Genomic DNA, 15,542 nt, shown 5'->3' with positions numbered 1-15,542 from the left:
TTATGTAGTTGGGGAACTTCTGTATTTTTATTTTTTTTTTTGACTGCAGAGTTCCTTATTTTACTTCTCTTTTAAGCCTGGCTTTCTGCAAACTGTCTGCTGGGTTGAGTCTGCTGTTCTCTCCAGAATACCTGCATGGGAAAATGTTATTTCTCTTTCCTCTCCCATCCTCTCTCTCTCTCTCTCTCTCTCTCTTTTTTTTTTTTCCTTCATTTTATTTATTTGTGAGAAATCTGGGATGACAACCCTGTGTGTTTTAAACTTGCTTTTTAAAAACATGTTGCACACTTTCATGGAGCTTTGTGTTACCGAGCTCTATTTAAACAAAAACTCTGAGTTCAACATCTTTTTATATACTCTATGCACCTTTATTCCAGAATTAACACCCCAAATGTTTCTTTGGGATTTACCTGTCAAGGATTTTCAAGTTATTTGTAGAACTTTTGTAAACACAGCACACCTTTTTAACCCTTCAAATTAAACCCCGTGGGTTTTTTCTTTCCCTGTCAAAACCGCTCTAAGTATTTTTATGTCATACTGGTCTTTTTTCTGCATTGGAGAAACAACTCTGTGTTTATCCTACTTAATTAAACAAAGGTCAAGCATGGCAAAACGTGCTCTCCAGGATTTTGGGAAGGAACAAGAGGATCACTAAAGCTGAGCCATAATTATTTTGAAAGTCCTAGGCTGTCCTGGCTTAGCAGATCCAGATTCCAACAGCTATGGAACAATTAGAGAACGGATCTGCATCTAAATCTTGTGTCCTAAATACTTCTCAAATTAGGAGATGCATAAGTAATGTATATTAATAATACATTATTTATTTTTCAACAGAGATTATTGATTTTATCAGTCTCTGTCTGCATTTTGATGTAACGGCTAAAAGGATAAAATGCTTGCAGGTTGTTCAGACACTCAACATAATCTAGAGATTTTTATTTAAAAAAAAATAAGGTAAAAGGATCTTTCCCTCCAAATCTAAACAGGATAAACAAAGAACAATATCAGCTGCCAAGAAGCAATTTGTCACAGTGTAAGTTGTTTCTAAATGACAATTTAAAAGCTCTTGGCTCTGGTATTTCAAATACAAAATCACAGCAAGCTGCACACAAACCCCAAACGGCAATTAAGACAAATCATAAAAGAATTTCAAATGCCCAGAAATAGAAAATCAGCTTCCAATTCAGGAAAATCTTTCACTGATTGTGACAACACTGGAGATCATAGTGGGAGAAAATATACTTGTGTGTTTGCAAGCAGCAGCCTTCCTGATCACCTGTCACTGGATTTGTCATGGTTTGATAGAGAATATATCATATTCTCTCTAATATATCAGCAGATAGAACACATACCCAGCACAGTCCCTGTTTTCTGAGTTTCTCCATTTCTTACTCAAATCTTCTCAGTCCCTACAGGATCACTATATAGGCATGTAAGAGGTGCTTGTGTTATGAAAATAACTTTATTTTTCCTCTCATCCTTTTCTCTCCCCAGCTGAAGAGTCCTAATGCCTTTAGCTGCTTATCATGTAGGAGCTGGTTTATATCTCTCCTAATCCCTGGTGCTCTTTTCTGTTCCTCTTAATTCTGTTACACATAAATGGCAGTGAAGGAACAGACCTTCATGCTGTGTTCAAAATGTGGCTACACCCTTGAATTCTACAATTTAAGTAAATACTCTCTTCTGTTTTGCTGTCATCTCTCTCCCATCCTAAACCCCTGATGTTGTTTCTAGTTTTAACCATTGCTGAGCACTCAGCTGGCATTTTTAGGGAGATCTTCCCAGTAAATCTCACCTGTCTTTATCTGATTGACTAGAGCTAAACCAGAACCCCTGACTGATAACACACACACACATTTTTGGTTGTCTTTTCCTAGACTGTTGCTTTGCATCCACTTTCATAAGCTGTAATCAACTATTTTGTCATCTAATATTGCACTTTTTCAATGTGTGTGTTTTAGTCTCACCTTGAAATTTTTATTTATCAGCAAATTTTCCTGCCTTCCAATTTATTTCTGCTGTTATTTTTTATAACATTTTGAAGAAGTCACACGGGCTTTCTTCAAACCAGCTAATACCTGTGGCAGGTAAATTAATTATAATGTATATGGAATTTTGAACAATAGATTAAAAAATAATTAACGTCTTCAGCTCCGACTGCACATAATGATATTGCTGCTCATGTGAGTGTGATAAACAGCTGAGTAAGCAGGGTTGGCCTTTGAGATCGGCTTTGCATATGCAAAAGCTGCTTTTTGTGGGAATCACTTTCCAGCTGCTCAGGCTGCAGGTTCCCAGCCAAGAACTCGGCTCTGTGGGCTGCTGCCAAATGGGGAGATTCCAGTCCCTGCACACCTCAGCCTGCCCTGGCCTTGCTCAAGCAGCGCTGGGATGGTGTTAGCCAGGAAAAAGAAATAAAAAATAAAATCTGCCTCAGTGTGAGTGCTGCTCCAGGGTGAGAGGGGCAGAGAGGGCTGCAAGGGGAAAAGGGACCGTTCCTCTGGCACTTTTTTGATTTTATATCCTTGTGGAGCCTTCTTTTACAAAATATCATCTTTGGTAGGTTCTTATTTTTTGGAAAGAGTGCCCAGGTTTCTGCTGCAGCAGAGCAATCTCATTCACCCAGGATATAATTACAATTACAGGTACTTTTAAACTGCACCTCAGCCCTAAAGCAGAGCACCACTCCGACATTTTATTCACAGAGGAAAAGATGAGAATTTAACCAAATCTTGGTTTTCACACTGCTGCAGAGTGAAACTTGAACTTTTGCCAAAGCCACGAGCTGCCCTTCGGGCCTGTGACTTGCTGTGAGCACATCACCTGTGAGGGGCTCCCACTCCTACTGCCCGTGCCTGGAAATGAAGCCAAAAAATTAAAAGTTCTCGAAGGAAATATGAAGGCTGACTCAGTTAATCTGTCTGATCGTGTGAGTCTAGTAAGGATTACTCACCAAACTTTTTTAGGTTAATCCTGTGTCTTCCCTGCAGGGAGCCTCAGTCGTGGCGGGAAGCTCCTGGGTGGCAGCAGCTCTGGAGAGCAGGGGCTGGGGCACACTCTGATTCAGGCTGCCCGATAACAGAGGGATGTTTGTTTACACTGGGAAATATCAGCCAGGAAAATCGGAATAACAACTTCAGGGGAAGCTTATAAAATCCAGCAGCTGAGGCTGCTAGAAGGTAGATGTTGGTGGAACTCTAACAACTGTATGGCACAGCAGCAGCTGCTTCGGTGTGAAGTGAATTATGCTTCACACTGCCTTTCCTAATGACAGTCATTAATTTGAAAATGCTAATGAAGAGCAGGGGCTGTTATGCCTCGTAGTGAATAGTTGTGGTAAGAATGGTATTTATAGGCCTTATTGCTTTGAAAATTTTCTGCTGCATTAAGTTACTGTGAAAGGATAATTTCGTATTCTCACCTTCTGTGATAAAAGTTTTCTTGGAACTGCTGTTCCTTCAATGAGGAACATGGTAATGAATGGAAAACTACCAATTTTCATAAGAAAATAACAGTTAATTTCAATAGCCTTCTTAAAAGATTATGTACAATGCTGTTCAACTTTGGCTACCTAGGATTTTATAACCTTGTCTTTTCCAAAATAATATTTTCAATAATTCTTATTTTTTGAAAGCCTGCCCAGGTCTCTTCTGCAGTGGAACAATCCCATTTACTCCAGATTAGTAAATCCCAGCTACTTCCAGACCAAAAACTGCAAAGTAAAGGTAATTGGGACATCATGGCTCCTTGCCAAATTCCAAGGCAGCCTTCCTTGGCAATTATCATCCCAACTGTTTCATATGAGTTGTTCCACTTTCCTCTAAGAAAAGTGATTTTATAGAAAGGGAGTCTGAGCAATTCCTACCTCTTGCCTATTTTGTTATTTATTGTTCCATATCACTACACAGCAGTGGCATATTTTGTGTAAATTCTTTCCATTACTCACAAAGCCACACAAACAGCTTGGAGCTTTCCTCAGAGAATTCTTAACTTCCTGCAAAAATAAGTAACAAAAAGCTACCAGGAAAAGTAACCAAAGACTTTTAATCACTTGAGTCTATTTCCTATCCCTAAGAGAAACTAGGATTTTCCACCTGCTTAAGTTAAATACTCAAGTGAATTACATTACATCAAACTAAATAAATCTATGATATTTTATTGTGACAAATACAAGAATGGATTTCTTATCCTTACCCTAAGCCTTCCAAGGATTTCTCCAGAAACAGCAATTCCTCTTGATTAGGTCTCTTTTATACAATCTCAATAATATACTTTACTGTGATAGCACTAAAAATCTGAATTTAGGCATTTGGTTGTAATGGAAATATCCTGAACTCTCCTGGTTGAACAGAGCAGAGGTGAAAAATTATTTTATAATATATTTAATATATAATAATACATATACTGCATATTATATTTGAAATAGTATTAAATTTGCATATAAATTATGCAGTTTTTATTTTGAATAGAACTATGGCTCTAACCAATACTTCTTTGAGAATAAGTGCAGTTGACTGTTATCAAAAGATAAATGAAGACAGAGAGTGTGGAAAAAAGAAGGCAAATAATTTTGCTTGCATTCTTGTCAGCCAAGAGCATGATCCTACTTGAAACCTTGATACATCAAAATCCATCTCTTAAGGAAATAATATATGACTTTGTACTGAATGTTTCACCCAAAAATTAAGTTAAAGTAGGTAATTTTGAAGTCTGAAAGCTACAAGAAGTCAGATAACTTACCCAGAGAGTGCTGGGGCAAAGCATCTGAAGATTGCCTGCACCAACATAAGATATTTTTGGTTATGCTGTTCCTTATTGACAAAGATAAGGTTTTCACAAGAGGAGGAGAAAATCCACCTTGGTTTATTTTCAAAAGGCAGCCTTGAAAGACGTGAATCTGTGAGGTGTGTCCTGGGGAGATGTTTCAGCACTGAACCCCCCCAGGTGGAAATAATGCCTCGGAGTTTCACCCTCCCTGCCTCAGGAGGGCTTTGGCTTTGCTGCAATTCCAGAACCAGCAGAGAGCCCCAGTGCCTGTGACCCTGCAGCAACACTGCTCAGAATTCAAGTGATAACATGGAATCCATATTAAAACTGAAATGGGGGGAAGTCATCAAACCCCAAGCTGGAATTTATAAGCAAATACATTATTACATGCTAGCAACAAAACATTGGTATTCATTTCCATCCATTCCACTTTGTATGTGATAAGGGGGGAAAAAATAACCTTTTTTTTCATTTCCTCTCTACAATTTAGTGTGTGAACATAGAATCAGTTATTCCAAATTACAATTACTTGTATGAAAAGCAAAGGTTTTAAATTGCTTTAGATTTTGCTTTTTTGGTATTTCTTTGGCCTCAGTATCAAATAATGGATGTCTCAGCAATGATGTTCTAGCAGTTACTTGAGCCCTTGTGTCACCGTTCCATTTTTGTGGAGGGCAGAAGAAAGCCTTGTGTAATTTGCTGCTAATGCAAAGCTTCTGCCTATATTAGAAATAGGTTTGAAGGTGAGGAATGTCTGACTAAATGAATATGAATACCTGTGAGTATTAGATGTGTATCTCCAAAGTATTAAAAATACTCAGGTACAAGCAGACATGTCCACACTCATTTCTGTGCAGTTGCTGAGAGATGGAACAAATCTCCTAACGCAGCACACTGGGCTCCTGCTCTGAGCTCCAGCAGGAGACTTGTATGTTTGCATTCCTTTGGCCTGATGTCTTTGTTAATTACTGCTCAAGTAATTTACTTGTTTTGCTCATAGCATTGTTTTGGGTTTTTATTATCTTGCAAAAAGAAATTAAAAAAGAAGTTTGTTCAACTATAAGACCAAAGTGAACATCATCGTTCATTTAATCAGAGCTGACTTTTCTATTGAAGCAGAAGTGTATCCTGATATATATGATCAACCTGATTACCACTGGCCAGTCTGAGAAATGAATGTGCAACGGCAAAAAAGTCCTTAACAAATGAAACTCTGACAAAAACATCCCCCACCTTTATAATCAGACACCAGATAAGCCATATGCATATGCAAGTTTTAAAAAAATATCATAGCTCCACTGGTGTATCATGTTAGAGCTTCCTGGGGGAATCTCCTGATGTCTTGTGCTGTGACAGAACAGTGCTGATCTCTGTAAAGGATTTGTCCATCAGCCCAGAGGGAAATTTCCCCCTGTGCAGCTCTGGAGTGCTCTGTGCTTGGGACAGGGCTGGTAAGAACTTCCCCTTGTACAGCCACCAGTCCTCCCCAGCTGCATGACCAAAATCCTGCCCTGCTGGCACATTTTCATGACTGCACTGTTGCTGAAGGTAGGTTCTTGCAACATGATTTTTAATTGTCCTGGCCCTCAAAGCACAAATTGCTCCGTAGGACATGGAGGACAAGAATCAAAGGCTGGCTACAGCAGGGGTGTATCGCCAGAAGTAACGCAGCCCTTTGATCACCTATCTTTGTTTATCCGCATGTTTGAGATGAACTTGAAAGACAGTGGATAAATAGGCTGGAGCTGAGAGCCAGACAGCTTTTTTTCTTATTTTGCATTGCTTTCTCTACCAGAATCCAGTTAATGAGAGTTGCATTTCTCCCAGTGTAGGAATACGGGCACATGGCTAAAATGGACTTTTGTCTTTGTGCTGCCTGCATGAACCTTTGAGTGATGCAGGTATTTATGAGCTTATAGTCACATGTTAATTAGTGTGTGTTATCTGGGAATAGCAGAGCTGCAGAGCAGTAGGATGGATTCACTGGCTGCTCTGGGTTTCCTTGTCTCTGGAATCTGCCTCTGATAGAAGGCGAGAGTGACGTGAGCAGGGAAGGAGTGAGGCTTTCTGTACAAACATATCACAGTGAGAGCAGGTTCCTCACCAGAACTATAAAAAACCCACTTGGGCTTTTTGATGAAGAAACAGAACAAAAATGATTTGTGAAGAGATAAAGTTTGTGTATTTTTCAGCTAGAGTCTGGTATCAGCCTCCTATCTTACCCTGTCACTACTCATTCCATACTCATGATTCCTCGCAGACAAATGAAACTTTGCTGTCATCCTCTGTTATTACAATGAACAGCTGTAATTTTTCTGCTTGGAGAGAAACTAAGTGTTGAGTGGAGTTCAGTGACCACGAGAAATTGTCAATTCACAGCTTAATGTCACAGTAAATCAGGTGAGAAATCCTTTATGTAGCTCTCTATCAGGTGTAATTGCTCTGGTTTTTATGATATGTTCAGGCTGGGTTCTAAAAATGTTTGTCAGGAAAGAGCTATTTATGCTTTGTTATTTTTAAACTGTAGTGCCTAGCTCTGAAGAGATTTTGTTGTGGTTAGACTTTTTCAGAAAGTCAAAATAAACCAAATAAACCAGTTTGGTTAGGTTTCAAAAATAGAATACACGTGTAAATCAAAGTGCTGTATTTATTGTCTCTGCAGTAGGAATGACTGTTCAAATAGGCATAAATTATAGCCTAGATTTTTAGATTCAGATTTTTAGATTTAGATTTTAGATTTTAAAAATTTATTAAAATTTAAAATTATTAAATTTAAAAATTCCGTCCTCTTTTTGGAGCTCAAATAATGCTTAAGATGGAGTTTTTATTCCCTGCGCAGGTGGCACTCATCAGTTCAGCATCTCCACATTAAATTTATGACACAATATTCTAAAATTATTTTCATGCTTTGATATTCTCAGCGTCCAGTGCTATCCCAACTGACCTGGTGCATTTATCTTGTGCTTTTGGAATCATTTATCTTTGTGCTTTCCTATGTTCTGAAAGGAGATTTACCCACACTCTCAATCCTTTCCAAAATTATTTGGAAATTAACTGCTCTTCCTTCAACACATTTCCAGCTCTGGGGAAAAACCAGTTCCAGTCGCCTGATAAAATACATCTGTACCTGTCAGACACAACAGAGAGCACTCTGAAGCCACGTGGCTTTAGGGATATTTTCTATTTGCTTTTTCTCAGTTGATCTGTACAAACAAATGGGCACCAAGGTGTGGAACAGCAAAGGACTCAGAGGACTGGCTGGGTGATGGGGGAGAATTGTCTGTGAGCAGGACCTGCACTTGACAGCTCAGGTTTCAAAGCTCTCAGCAGCATTCTTGCACGTCACAGCTTCTTGTCACACCAGGAGAAAGTTCAATCTTGGGCATAAACGCTACAAATGAGAATATAAAATTCAGGAAAGCCACTGAGCTCAGCCTGTCTGGAGAAGAGTCTGAGAGAACTGGCTGGGGGAGTGCAGTGCCTTGAATTTTCCTAAAAGCAAATCGCATTGCACTGAAATTGGAGAGGCAGCAATGCTCTGCTGCACTGCACAGAACCAGGCCAGGGACACTGGAGAGCTGCAGTGCCATAAATGACAGCACTGCAAACTGCTGCCGAGTTCATTGCAAATTCTAAGAATCTTTTGTGTAAGATTATCTGTAAGGAAGGGATAATATAATTTTATTTTTTCAGCAGGATATTGTTGCTTACTGTTTATAGAGCTGCGCTTTCAGAATAATTTAATTACTGCAAGGCTTAATGAAAAGCTGTTTCAATTTATAGTCTGAAGTGTTCCCACACAAACTAGTATTAAAAATCTGCATAATTGATATTTTCATCCAACATATTTATTGTTAATTTTATAGAAAGACACCCAAGAACCACGTAACTATGGACACCTAATAGATTACAGTAAAGAGATTTTCATATGGAAGAGAGAGATTTGGCTCCCAAGGTTTGGCTGGACAGGGTGAGAAAGGCATGCACTGCAACCAGCCCAACAGCAACCACCTCTGGCTGGATATGGATAAAGTGAAAATTCAACAATTTGTTCAGGACAAAACAACAAAAATAATGGTTTTCATTCCAGCAAAACAAATTTACTGCACTGTTAACAGCTTCATATATAAGGTGTCCTGTTGTAAGGTAATTTATGCAATTTAAATCCTCAGTGCATAAAAACCCAAACTAAAAATTGTATTTCCACCCCTTTGAGCACTTTAGTGACACAGGGAAATAATAAAGCCTTTCAGCTGGATGATAAAATATAAATAGTTTATGCATCATCATACAAATAAGAGATGCCTTACTTGGCTTCTTTTTTAGGTTACTAATGCTTGATTTGCTCAAGGCCACTTTCTTCATGGTCTGTGTATGCTGGACTTCTTTGTATCTGACTTGACTTAAATTTTTTCCTAAGCAATGATGTCTTACTCAAAAAACCAAAACTTTTGCAGGAGTAAGAGGATAATTTATAGCATAATCAAACCTTGCAGAAGGACAATGCTTTGACTGTGGCTGGATAAAATGACAAAGTTTGTCTACAGCAATCCTTGGCTCGAGGAGGGTAGGAGGAAGATTTGATACCCAAAATTCCATAATAAAGTGTGTATATGCATTTCTTCTTTTTCCCAGCCAGCATTCCTCTCCTAATTCTTGCTGCTCATTCTTCTGAGGCTTAGAGGTATTAAGGATACAATTAAGGTTATCAGGTACCGCTTCAAACATCCAATATTTTTGGAGAATCCCCAAGTAAAGACTGGGAACACAGGAATATTGCACATAGCAAATGGAATCACCACAAATAAGGAAAGGTTCCACTTTTCCATGCTCCTTTCCAGCAGTCAGTGTGAAAACTCTTCTGAAAGATGGGGATCATCCCTCTCATTTTGGACTATGAGGAAGCTGAGGTGCACGAAGCTGAGATGGCTTTGCCTGTGTGACAAAGGCACTGGAGGGAAGGGAATTAACCCCCAGGCAGATGGGCCTCACACCTCAGGATAACGTAAGGGGGCTGTCACATCCAAATGTTTTTTTATTCTCCTTCTAATCGCTCCCCAGGCTGCTTTTTATACAGGTAGGAAACCCTCCAGATGGTGAAAATGTAATATTTGATTATATACCTGGACAAATGAAAGTCTAATACCTGGACATTTACACTTTAAACATCTCACCACAAACAGAAACCAGATCAACCTGGGGAAGAATGCTGATAATTTTCAGTTTATTTTAGAAAGTCTGTTCAGTTTTTGTTTCCCTTCTACTTCAGTGTTGTAATGTTGCGGTTTCCCTGTTTGTTTTTATGTTTCTTTCTTGCAATTTTTGTCTTTCTTTGCATGTGCTGCATTGTTCAACTCTGAAATCTGGCTTGCTTTGCTCCAGATATGTGTTTATTTGCTCCATGACTACACTCCTTCACCGTTGTAGTCTTCTTTTAAAAGAAGTTTAAAACTTTATGAAAGGTCTTTGTCAAAACCTTCTCTTCTTGAGGTGGTTTTCCCTCCTTTGCCTCTCTCTTTTCAAGCTCCTCATTGTGTTTATATATTATATTACAGTATTTTAAGATCCTTTTGCATATTTTGCTAAGATCTGTACTACTCTACCGTATTACATGGACATGCTTAATCTAAAGCTATGTGAATATTTATGGTACACACCGCTTTGAGTGTATTTTTGTATTTTTTTTTCTCCTGGGCCAAGTTTTGCAGTCAGATACATAGATATGACTCCTGTTCAAGCTGCATCTTGATAAATAAACTGTATCTGTGCATCATGGGACTTCTTCACTTGAAATGTGACACTGAGAAGCTACTCTGTAAGAATTTGAAAATAATGATTTAAATTTTAAAATTTGCCCTCAGTGGATACCACCCTGGTCTGGATTTTTCTGGTAGGTCTGAGCCCATGGAGATGGGGAAAATCAGAGAGTAAGGTCTTTTCTTAATAGCTGGAATCTCAGTGTGGTTTGTCTTGCAAAAGGGTGCTATAAAAGCTTAAAGATTTCTTTTAGCAATATCCTCTGAATTGAAGGCATTATTACACTGGAATCAGTGGTAACTTTCAGAATAGATGGGAATCACAGTATTTTAGAGACATGGGAACTTCTGTTTCAGCCTTCCAGAGCTCCTGGTTGCCATCCCCATTTCAATTCCCTATTACTTGGCAGCACACCTCTTCCTGGAAGGCACCAGGACCCAAGGATTCTCTTTGGTTTTGGATTTTTTTCTTATTTGGTGCTTAGGAGAGGCAAACTCAACAGTGCTGCTTTTTCCTTGTCCTTGCTATGCCTCTCTGAGGTTAATGTGACGTCAGCTGAACTCAGGTTTTGGTTTATATCAGAAATTTCTTCCATAGAGAAATCCAAAATGAGGCTGGGAATTTTGCTGGAGGCTCTTTTTTAGAGTAACGTTTATTTGATTAACAATTAATGTAACTTGCATGACTGTGAATGCAAACGTGTAATGCTCTTTAAAAACAGCTCTAGAAGTGTTTTCCTTTGCAGTGGCTACCCTGAGAAGCTGTATTTTGGAGCGATAATTTATTTACTATTTTGACGCGCCGTTCTGTACGTTTTCAAAGCTGAAATAAGCGAGTTAACAATGAGCAGAGCCCTTTGGTATCGCTACTTTTCCATGGAGGCTGTGCTGAGCTACACAGGGATTGCTGTCTGACAGCTGGTCCCTGTCTCCTCCAGGGAAAGAGCTTGCACGCTATTTTTTTTTTTTTTTATTTATTTCTCCCCAGATACCTTTCCCAGCAGCTCACACCCCACCCCTCAGCACGTACCGCCCCTTGGGAATCGCTGTCCGCTCCCTTCAGAGCCGGGCTTTGCTCTGCACAGGTAGGAGCGGGCTTGCTCTGCCCAGGTAAGCCAGGGCTGCCTTGCACAGCTCAGGGCTCTGCTCCGCCAGCGCGGCCCGAACGGTGCCGCTGTCCACACAACGGGGCAGATTAATTTACTGATTAATTGTCAAAGTACTGAGGGACTCGGCCGAGACAGGGCTGCTGCGGGGTGGAGGGAGGCGGCGGGTTCTGGGAGCTGAGGGCGGGGGGTGCCTGTGAGGCGGCAGCGCTGCGGTTCCTGAGGGGAGCCGGCCCTGCCGCCCCAGCGGCGCCCGCTCCAGCCCCCGGCGCGGCGGCAGCGCTGATGCCGCACTCCCAGGCCGGGTCGCGGGCAGGGCTGGAGGCGCAGCGGCGGCGGCGGGATCCCCTCGGGATCCCCTCCTTCCCTCCCTCCCTCCTCCCTCAGCCGAGCCCGCGGCGCCTCAGCCGCTCCCAAATGGCGGCGGGGCGGGGCGGGGCGGCCGATCCACAGCTCGGCGCTCCCGCGCCAGGCGGGGAGGTGGGAGCAGCCGGGCAGACGGGCGCAGGGACGGCGTCGAACGCCGAGCGGGCGATGGGCGGGGATAAATGTCTGCCTGGGCGCGGGGCCGCCATTTTCTCTGAGGCGCGGAACGAGCGGCGCCGGGCGGGACCGGGGCGCGGGAGACCCGCCGGGGGCCCGGAACACAGGTACGGGCGGCCGGGGAGCGCCAGAGTCGAGCGGGACAACCCTTCCCCGTATTTCCTCTCTTTGCAGCGCTCCGTTCAGCGCTGGCGCCGCTCCGGGCTCGGCCCCGGGCGCGCTGACCCGGCCGCCGCCTCGGCCGCTCGGCGGACACTGGGGAAGGAGGAGGAGAAGCGGGCGGCTTCGGGCCCGCGGAGCTTCGTGGCCGGATTGCCCGGGACGGGCCGGGGAGGTGGGTGCTGAGAGGGCTGGGGCGGGGCGAGGGTGCCCGAGGGTCGGGGGAGCGGGGCTGGGTCGTGGCCGCCGCCTGTCAGCACCAGCGCGGAACCGCGCGGGTGGGCCCGCAGCGCCCGGGGGGAGCATCCCGCAGCCCTGGAGCCGTGCCCTGTGCAGGACAGTGAGAGCGGGCATCCCGCAGCCCTGGAGCCGTGCCCTGTGCAGGACAGTGAGAGCGGGCATCCCGCAGCCCTGGAGCCGTGCCCTGTGCAGGACAGTGAGAGCGGGCATCCCGCAGCCCTGGAGCCGTGCCCTGTGCAGGACAGTGAGAGCGGGCATCCCGCAGCCCTGGAGCCGTGCCCTGTGCAGGACAGTGAGAGCGGGCATCCCGCAGCCCTGGAGCCGTGCCCTGTGCAGGACAGTGAGAGCGGGCATCCCGCAGCCCTGGAGCAGTGCCCTGTGCAGGACAGTGAGAGCGGGTATCCCGCAGCCCTGGAACTGTGCCCTGTGCAGGGAGAGTGAGAGCTGGCATCCCGCAGCCGTGGAGCTGTGCCCTGTGCAGGGATGATGAGCATCCCGCAGCCCTGGAGCCGTGCCGTGAGCAGGGAGGATGAGCAGTGGGATGACCATCCCGCACAGCTGGAGCCGTGCCCTGTGCAGGGATGATGAGCAGTGGGATGAGCATCCCGCAGCCCTGGAGCCGTGCCGTGAGCAGGGAGGATGACCATCCCGCACAGCTGGAGCTGTGTTCTGCCCACAGCTGGCCCGGTCTCCTCGGGTTCCCGCTGTGATGCTGTAGCTTTGTCTCTCCTGCGCTTTCAGCGAGGCTGTCCGACCCTCCTGTTCCTGTGATCCCTAGTCGGCTGAGCCGGGAGTAGAAAACGCCTTTAGGTCTGTCAGCACAACTGAATTCTTTTTGCTCGGGCTTTCTCCGATTTGAATTGATTGCTTGCTTATTTTTTGTAACTTGAAATCCGTTAGACATTTGCAAGCAGGAGTAAGATTGTTTCAAGTCCTGATTATTTGTCAGCTGTTCAGCCTTTCCCTGTAGCAGCAGTGCTCCTGCAGAGCCCGGGCTCCATCCCGTCCTGCTTCCTGCCTCTTTTATCTCCAGCCTGACTGCACACACCAATAACCTGCTGTCCCACTGCTGTCTGTTGTTCATCTCATCTGTGACAGGCCAAATGATTTGGGTAGAATTGTTTTCCTTCTTAGACTTGAGGTGGCATCCATAAATGCAGGGATTTTGGCTGGGCCAGTGAGACTGCAGAACTGGTTGCAGTGGAATTGCTGCAGCACAGTTTATATTCCAGCTGCAGGTTGTAGGTGTGCAGAATCAGAAGGCTCTACAGTAGTGTAAAACTCAGAATCTTTCCAAAACTGAAGCCAGCTTAAAATGTGTGAAGATGTTTTGTATTTTAATGCTTCTGAAAAACTCAGCTCCAGCTGTTGCCTGAAGGATCACTGCATTGTGCCAAGCTGGGATATCATTGGAATGGGCATGCTTATTCTTCAGGACGTGTCTGCAGTGTCAGTGCAGAAGGAGAGATTGAGTTGATGAATGTGCAACTTAATTCCAGGCAATTCACTTAAATCTCTTCTGGGGACACCCGCTCAGAATGGAAGTGGCTTTAGTTTGGTTTGTCTAAATGAGAATTTTCTGCAGCAAACCCTAAGGCTGCAATTAATCATGAAAGGTGTAGGGATCTCTGTGTGTGTTCATGAAATGAATATGGTGACTGATTAATGTAGTAGGCAATGTAATCTTGGATTATTAAATCAGAAGAGAAGTAGCATCATTGGGTTGGGGCGCACTGGTGCTTTCAGAGACCTGGAATATGTTTTTCATATGGTTTGTTGCAATTCTTAATATCTTCAGGACTGAACAACTTATTGTGCAACAGTGCTGATTAACCTGCTTTGAAGGAAAAGCTGGAAGAGGCAGTAAAAATACCTATTTTTTTTCCAGTGAAGATCTAAACCTGAATTTTTTCAGTTTAATTCCTTTTCTATTTTTTATTCTTAACCAACTGTGTATTCTATGTTCAAATTACATATGAAGTCACTGCTGTCTCAGGGCCTGAACTTACTACATCTTATTAAAATAACTCATTTTCTAAGCCACAGACATGACCCACGGAAATCATTGGTCAGCACTTCTTGGTGCGCTACATCAGCAGTAATTTCTTCTGGGACATCTACTCCTCCCCCCAGATTATTTATGTGGCTCTTTGTGCTGTTGGAAAACCAGGAGTTGAGAAGAAAACCAAGTTTTCCTTGTTGGAAAACATTAAATTCAGAGCTGTCGGTTTCCAAGCTCCTGTAGGAGATGGGAACCAAAAGCTGTTAGGTTGAATTATTTTATATAAAGGAGCCTTCAGTCAGGATTTAGTGCAGGAGTTGAATTGATGTTTTGGATGCAGGATGTTCAAATTGTTTTTCTATTGCTAATTAAGTTAGTAAAGCAAATGAGCTTGGACAGTTCAGTGCAGGTCTGTACTTGGTTCTCTCTGCCCTCTGTCCTTCCGTGTGCTGCCGGAGTAATTCCCTTTGTCACGTCTCCAGCACCCCTCTGCTCCTGCTTTCCTTCAACACCCCCAGATGGTTTCCTCCTCCCCTTTTTGTGTTGTCACGGTGCTTGTCCTGCCTCCCTGAGCTGCCAGCTGGGCAGGAGGGAGAGATTTCCCTGGATTTGGGCTCCTCACTGGGGATGTGCTCATGCTGTCATGCCCTGGCTGATGGAGAGCAAGGAATTCCCCCATACTTTGGCTTCCTATTTCTATCTCCTGTGGGAGTGTCCTGTTCTTTCTGCCTCTCCCTCACTTAAAAAATGAGAAATACCCAAGAATTCCTAAGATCACCTACCACCAATTGCCCAGGGAATGAGAATAAGGGATTTGTGCAGCTGCATTTTCAAAACTTTCATGGCAGTTCAGGAAACAAATGAATGTTTGGCCACTGTGTGCAAATGAGTGATTGAAAAGGATGATTGTGTTGTAAGAAATAAATTCCTGGACCATCTTCTAAATTAGAAACACAGAAATCTAGAGTG

General features: G+C 43.3%; 1 protein-coding gene across 6 annotated transcripts in view; it reads left to right on the top strand.

Moving 5' to 3' along the window:
• Positions 1–11,612: 11,612 nt before the first annotated feature.
• RAF1 (Raf-1 proto-oncogene, serine/threonine kinase) overlaps positions 11,613–15,542 on the top strand; it is a 38,252-nt gene continuing 34,322 nt past the window's right edge. For 3 of the 6 annotated variants that reach the window (XM_088061780.1, XM_014260446.2, XM_088061779.1), the window contains exon 1: positions 12,202–12,279. The gene's annotated coding sequence lies outside the window, so the exon portion shown is untranslated. Of the gene's footprint in view, positions 11,634–12,152; positions 12,280–12,356; positions 12,507–15,542 lie in introns of those variants that run through there. The other 3 variants (XM_014260444.2, XM_014260442.2, XM_014260443.2) reach the window with 3 other exon arrangements.

The sequence above is a fragment of the Pseudopodoces humilis genome, chromosome 13 (genome assembly GCF_049639895.1).
Source record: "Pseudopodoces humilis isolate 2021_Gansu_Grassland_sample_001 chromosome 13, ASM4963989v1, whole genome shotgun sequence".
NCBI classification, from domain to species: Eukaryota; Metazoa; Chordata; class Aves; order Passeriformes; family Paridae; genus Pseudopodoces; species Pseudopodoces humilis.
Note: the sequence above shows the minus strand (reverse complement) of the source record. Positions and strands in the feature narration are given on the sequence as shown.